Source organism: Squalius cephalus, assembly GCF_949319135.1.
Source record: "Squalius cephalus genome assembly, chromosome: 4".
NCBI classification, from domain to species: domain Eukaryota; kingdom Metazoa; phylum Chordata; class Actinopteri; order Cypriniformes; family Leuciscidae; genus Squalius; species Squalius cephalus.
The window spans coordinates 51,470,595-51,478,351 of NC_137125.1; the positions used below are offsets into that span (position 1 = coordinate 51,470,595).

The following is a 7,757-nucleotide window of genomic DNA, read 5'->3' on the forward strand; positions in this document are numbered from 1 at the left end:
ACACACACAGGAGGCGCTCATAAGTCTGATTTCAAAGCTTCGTAATTGGGAAAGGATATTTTAGACCTGGTGTGGAGCCCCGTTCCTGTATTGTTTCCTAATTTTAATGCTCACGGGGAACGATTATGGTATGAGGGTCCATTTAAAGAACAACTCTGCACTGAAGATGAAGAAACCGCGTCAACAGCCATGTCGTACCCTGCCATTACTGCTTCGGTTGCCTACTCCTATCCTGCTATTTGATCCCATTAAAAAAGCCTACTAGAAGGACTGCAATTCATTCAGACGTATTGTATGTGGTAATGTACACTATTAAGTACTAGTACATTGAAACAAACCTTTGATTAAATGTATTTGAATCACAAAGAAACAGCAAGAATCCTCCCTTGCCTTTGTTAATGAGGGCCTCATTGTGCTACCTGTGCTCACCGACTTTTGTGCCTGTGGTTTCAAGAGGCCTTTCTTCGCTGTTCTACTCTAATATTAAATCAAATCAACTTGGAGAGAAAAAAAAAAGGCTTTTGTTCACATTTGAATAATTTGTACATATTGTTAGTTATATTGGCTGATCCCATAACAATGTGAGGCAAGAAAGGACGATATTTTTTTCCCAGTATAATTGGCATTAAAATTGATGGCTGCATTGAATAGTTAGTTTTTATGGTTTAGGTTTACTTTAGGTGTATGATTTGTTTGTTCATTATGCATTCATGCAATTCATTATGCTAGTTTTTGTTGCGATGTTATTTGGATACGGGAACTCAAACAAACGAAAACAAACTTGAACCGAGCACGCATGCTGCTGCATTTGCATTCGCGGCGTAAACCGAAAAGCTTCGCAAGTAAACATGCGGCCAAAAGGGTACAAAAACAAGACTTTTAAACACTCGAGCACCTTAAATACACAATACAAAGGCATTGCTCAGCCATACCGAGAAAGGCGTGCAAATCTATGTAAGTATCATACTGTTTGCATAATAGATTAGAAATTAGCATTTTTGTTCATTTTCCATGTATGCACAGTGCCCTGGAAGAAAAACGCTCCATGCATATCAGATCAGCCAGCCTTCCATTTTGCGCAGTATATTATTTGACAATCTAAAATGTGTAATTTGCATGAAATTGCTTAATTAAAACACAGTCACTTGGGGTATTAATTTCTTTGTCTGCCGACGGAGTGCGGCGCAGGCAGATGTAAAGGGCTGTCAGAGAGGAATGTCAGGGAGAGAGAGGGGGGACACCACGTCTTGGCCTGGGGAGGGTTACGATGCCTGCCTGCTCTGGGCACACTTGGTAAATGGAGGACCCTGCTTCGGCGGGATCCAAAGGGGAGGATTCTGGGCGATGGAGGAGGAGGGTGGCTGGCAGCGTGCCATCGGCTCGTGAGATTGGAGAGTTGGCCAGATCAAGCACCACATGCTGTAATACATAGACATGCTTTTGCGATAGGAAACACACTAGGCTGTAATATATCCATGTATTATGACTTTTTGTATGATTGTTTTGTACTGAAAGTTTGATGCAACTAAATCATCTTTAAGGGAATACTTAGATTTCTTTTTTGAAGCTCAAGAGACTCAATTGAGCACTTTTTTTTAATTATTTTGGAGATCATCTGAGATTTTCCAGTAAAACTTTATTTCAGTGGTCCACTTTAGACATTGTACTAACCATATAGTAACTTTGTAACTACGTGTCAATTTATTCAACTAACCCTAACCCTAATCTAACAGTTTACAAACAGTCTTCTAATACTCTGAGAGTTAGTTGACATTTAGTTGCAAAGTTACTTATAGTTAGTTGAATGTCTAAAGTGGACCAACGAGATAAAGTGTAACTGATTTCTCTCTTTAAATTCTATAGAAAATTCAATTTGACACAGTTGACAAAATTGTTGATGTACAGTAAAATTAGTATATGAAACATTTATGGCCAGTATAGCTGAGATAATTTGATTAGAAATATTTAAGTTCATATTACAATTGCTTGCAAATCTAAGCACAGTTTGAGAAATTGTTGAATCTCTTTTGAACACTGCAAAAAAAAAAAAAAAAAATTTAATTAAATTAAGAGACATTTACTTGAAGCAAAATAACTTAAAAAATCATCAAAATGAAGCGAGTTTTTGTTTAAAACGAGTAAAAATATCTGCCAATGGGGTAAAAAAAAAAGTTTATTACATTTTTCTGACCCCACTGGGAGATATTGTATCTTGTTTTAGGCAAAAACTCACTTCATTTTGACACATTTTTTTCAGAAAACAAGATTTAATATCTTGCTTCTCAAGTAAATATATCTTGATTTAAGAATGTTTATATATTTCTACTGGAAAACAAGACAAAAATACTGAGGAAGAGCACTTTTTTTTTTTTTTTGGAGTGAATTGAGTTTTTTTTTTTTTTTTTTATAAGTCATTTAAATATTTAAAATAGATAAAATTAATTAATTAGAATGAATAAATAAATTGAAGTTTAAAATACATATTTAAATATTTTAAATATTTAAAAAAGGCATTATTTATAAAATTATTGGGATTTCTGTTCTTAAGAGAAAAAATATTTCCAAATAATCTCATCTATGTCCAGGAGAAACAACTGAGATGTTAAAGAGATCACATTTATGATTTTATTTGAAACTGAATCTGACACATTAGTAAGCACATTGGTATACAAATGTGTAATGTTCTGGCAAAACCTTGTGGCAAACATTTTAATTATAGAAAAGAATAACAGTAAAATGGGCTGTTTTTGGAACAGAATCTGACATGCACACACACACTAAAGAAATCAACCGCTCATATACATACTCTTAAAGACTGAAAGCTTATTGATAGATCATGACGTGTCAGATGAAGTGTCCCGTTTCTAGTTTGTGAAGTGTCACTGTAAGTCTCACGCTGTACCCTTTTGTCTTAAATATCAAAGCCAACACGGGCACGTTAACATTTGAATATTTTTCCAGTTCTTCATAAGGGGAGATCGTACAATAGGGTGGGGGGGAAAGGGCTCGTTGTAGTGAAGTAGCACATATCAAAATGAAAGAGCCCTTTCTCTTTCTCTTTCTCTTTCTCTCTCTCTCTCTCTCTCTCTCTCTCTCTCTCTCTCTCTCTCTCTCTCTCTCTCTCTCTCTCTCTCTCTCTCTCTCTCTCTCTCTCTCTCTCTCAATCGCTCTCTCATTCTCTCTCTCTCTCTCTCACATCAGTGACTGCCTGTGAAGGGCTTCCAAATCACAGTCCTTGTACCATTCAGCACATACAAAAGGGCTGTGTGAGCCTGAGCAGGCAAGGCCTAATTAAAATCCTTTAACAGAGAGAGAAAGAGCGGGGCACATGGAGCTGGGCTGGGATTGTAAAGGAGGCTGTCAGTGAGTTGGGACGTCGACAGCCACACGCAGACTCTGTGACAGCTCTCCAGAGCAGCGAACACATACGCCATTTGCTCAGAGGGCCTTAATTGGGTCTTTGATGTCCCTTAGAAAGGTGGCAGAGAGATGGAAATGTTATCGTCGCCCACTTTCATAATGCTTGCCAGCTTAGATTGTTTACGATTTACAAAAGATGTGCTTTTCTTGTCTTTTTCACCTGACTCTTTCTCGCTTTCTAATAGTGATGGGTCAGGATGCTCGATTAGTGAGGTCAACAAGTGAGTTTATCCCCCCCCCCCTTTGTTTTTAGAGGCAATCCAATAATAATAATAAAAGTTACATTTTTTTATTGTTACAAGAGATTTCATTTTATTATTATCTGTTACAAAAACAATTTCCCTTTATCTTTAGCTAATACATTGCTAAATGTAACAACAACAACAATAATAAGCCTACAATTATTACGAGATAGCATTATAATTATTATTATTACTGCTGCTACTACTATTATTATTATTTTTATTGTTATAATTGTTATATAACAATTTCATCTATGATTATTTTTAGCTAAAATATTGAAAAATCATAGTGGCAACAACATTAATAATAATAATAGTACTAGTAGTAGTAGTAATAATAATAATGTTGTTGTCGTTGCAGTTATTTTATATTATTTATTTATTTATTTTAAATGCTGGGGGATGAATTGTGATATTTCTCAGAAAGTGTTGTTTTTTTTTCGTCTGTAAACTCATCAAAGCACTTTTGCGGGCTGTGAATGGCCCAAAAACACGTTCGATCTGCGTAATGGACTCAGCTTAATTATGCAGTACATCCATAAGTAGACTACATGCGACCCATTGACAAGCCGTTGTTAAAAATATGTTGCACATCCCTACTTCCAATATCATTACTCCGTTAGCTCGCATTTTAACTCTTGTCAGGGTCGTGGCATCTGTAACTTCCACTCCGTGCTTAATTCTCACCCCATAAATTTGCAGCCATTGCAATGGGGTAATAAAATGAGCGTGTGTATGTGTGTGTTTAAGCTTGGAAGGCTAGAGAGGGGCAAGTCCCTGCTGCCACCACTGATCAAATGAAACAACAAGGGCAACGGCAGCTAATGCGGGGAGCTGTTTAGTGCAGCGCTGCCTTTTGAAATGATGATGATAATGGATTCAGTCCGCTCATTAATGGAGTCCGAGTGCTCGTTAGAGTGAACAAACAAGCCAGCCTGTCAGCACTGGAAATGCCAAGTGCCGGCAACTGTCTCCGTTTTATGTGAGGACACCGCGTTCTCGCCATTTACCCACCTACTCCACCCCCAACATCAAAGACGGTGGTGGGGACCACCGCGACTCACCAACCACACCACCCTCAGAGGCGGCCCGGGCGAACAGGGTCACCGGGTCAAGAGGGATGAAATCCATTCCCTCTCTTTTTGCTCCGTCCTCACATAAGTGGAGAGTTTTGAGCCAGTGTGTTCGCTCATACAAGCAGTAACTAGTGGGAGTTTCTTTTTATTTAAAGCTCATATGTGTCTTTTTTTTTTCCGATCGGTCGTAAAGTGTGGTCACATTAGCGAAATTTCACAGAATGTCTATTGTCACAAGTGTAGAGATATATGTAAATGTATCATTTTAATGGTACAATACTACAAATGTTATGCTCAAAAACTGTTAATTGGTTCCCTTAAAGTTCCTCCTAAAGTTCCTTTACTATAAAGTGAAAAACTGTAATAACTCTAATAGGACATTTATCTAATGGGAAAAAACATTTGCTGTTTTTTCATTGATATAACAATGTTTCTTAGTTTATTTCTTATTAGTTATGTACATTAGTACATCAGTATTATCATAATCAGTAAGTCATGGCAACTTGTGTTTTTACATTACTTGAACTCATCACAAAAAATGTAAGCAATGTCAACTTTTTTATGTGAAATTCAACTCGATGTTTTAAGTCAGTTTAAGTTGAAATGACTTGTATAGCCAATTTGATTATACTTAAAAATGTAAGGCCTTAACTGAACTTACTTTACAGTGTACATCTTATGTTGTTAGACTAATGTTTATGGCACTAATTTAGTGATGTGCGTTAACATGACTGTGTTTTGTGTTTGTGTGTATGACACTGAGCACTATCTATATATTAGTATTTACCTCAGCTTGCATGGGGAAATCTCACACGAAATTCACCATTGCATGGATTCCTATTGAAATTATTGGATTTGGCCGGCGGAAATTCACAGAACAACGATAAATGTGACCTCACATTCACACTTTCAATTGTCTTCTGTCCAGTGAGCGTCATATTTCATTACAAGCATAAACACTGTGGCTTTTCCTGTCTCTTTTTGTTTGCAGCCCGATATTGGCTCACACCATTGGCTCAACCAAAGATGGGGGCGGGACTATCTGTTTGGCCAAACAATGGAAACAGTTGGGACAAGAGGAACCTGTATGCAACTGTTTTGGCTAGTTTCTCTATTCTCGCATATCCTTCTGTGTGAAATTATTTCATGTTCTGAAAACAAAGAAATTATTAACATGCTTCACCTCCGCTGATACTGAAATATGGCACTCTCATAAAGCAGAGATGAATGTTTTTCCCCGCCTACATCCTTCAATTAAACATTGCTGAGTTAAACTGACTCATCTACTGTATGTCAGACGATCCTCGATCTCCCAGCGTCTTTGAACCCATCAAAAAGTAAAATGACAACGTCTTGTCAAGGAAGTTGAAAGATCAGAGATAAAATCGCTAGGGTCTGTCACAGAAGTACTAGCTCCCACCAAGCACGTAATGAATGAACGTTGGCTACTTTTTGTGATTCGTAACGCACCTTATCTTCCCACAACAGATCTTTGCTAATCAGCGCCTCGTCTTAGTACTTGTCACATTCTTCTCGTGTATACATAGTAATCATACCTCTCCATATCAGAAATGAACTGTAATACTGATTAAGTTTAAGGATTCTTTTTTTTTTTTCTTCAAGTGCAACCAAGTGTGAAGTTTCAGATAACGCTGTGTTATGCATGAAAGGAACATTTGATCATATTATAGTTTTTTGGAGGCAGAAAGAGAGAAAAGATCACCAATGAAAAGTCATTGGCTATTAAAGTCAGGCAAAATTACCCGGGTTGCATTAAGAAGCTTTAAAAAGAGAGAGAGAGAGAGATGTATCATGCATGTGGAGATGCATAAACATGACGGGGCAGCTTAAGTAGAAAATGAGATCTGATGCCTTACTGAAGAAGAGACCTCGTGCTCAGAATGCATTTAAATTTAAATATTCATATCATTATAATCCAGAGGAATATGTAACGACTGTATGATATTTTATTGAGGAGGTTTTAAAAATGAATGCTGTCCCAACTCCTTAATAAAAATCCTGCCAAAGCTCTTAGTAGTCATACTGAAGGCATTCCTCTTTGGTGTCATGCCAGTCAAGTCTGCTACAGGTCCTCGAGTGCTTTGCCCAGACCCACACACACACACACACACACACACTCTCACAGGAACTCTTTCTTCTAGCAGTATTTACTTCTTTCTTTGAATCTTCAGATTGTTCTTGTGCATGTATATTTTCAGAAAAACATGCCAGAGAGTGGATGCACATAACAACCCCACGTGTGTTCACTCTCTCACACACACACACACACACACACACACACACAGACATTTACTTTGCTGTCTAAATGGGGTCATATCATAGACTTCTATTTTATTTGATATAAAATTAATAAGAATGGCTACAAATAAACCTTAAATTAATGTAAATTCCCAGGAAAATGTGTCAGTGGGTTTACTTGGTTCAAACAAACATACTAACAAACATACTATACTCTGTGTGTGTGTGTGTGTGTGTGTGTGTGTGTGTGTGTGTGTGTGTGTGTATGTATGTATATACAATATATATGTATGTCGTTTTATATATATATATATATATATATATATATATATATATATATATATATATATATATATATATATATATATATATATATATATATATATATATGCACCTTTTAATTTTTTTAATATTAAAAAATATATATAATTTATAATAATAATAAATTAACAAAAAAATACTTATATATTTAAACATAACTTTTGTTTAATCTCACTTTTGGAGACAGTTTTGAACAAAAAAAAGTATGGATAATAAATTCAGACACATTAAACTGGGTATTTGAATGGGGGAGTACCATACATTTTACGTATAGATAATCATTGCTATAGATTAAAATTGGTAATTGGGAAAAAAGTTATACGAAGTGGTTCTCCATTTGAGAACATTCCCAAAAGTCTGGTTTACCTCAGCTGTGAACAATATTATTTATAAAAACTAGTTTAGAAACACACTAAGGCTTGCTGCTCCTTGTGTATGA

General features: G+C 36.3%; 1 long non-coding RNA gene across 1 annotated transcript in view; it reads left to right on the forward strand.

The window, feature by feature from the left end:
- The window catches only part of LOC307157956, a 46,317-nt gene extending 39,550 nt beyond the window's left edge, over positions 1–6,767 (forward strand). The window contains exon 10 of the long non-coding RNA XR_013821145.1: positions 5,730–6,767. This is a non-coding gene — a long non-coding RNA (uncharacterized lncRNA). The remainder of the gene's footprint in view (positions 1–5,729) is intronic.
- The last annotated feature ends 990 nt before the right edge of the window (positions 6,768–7,757 follow it).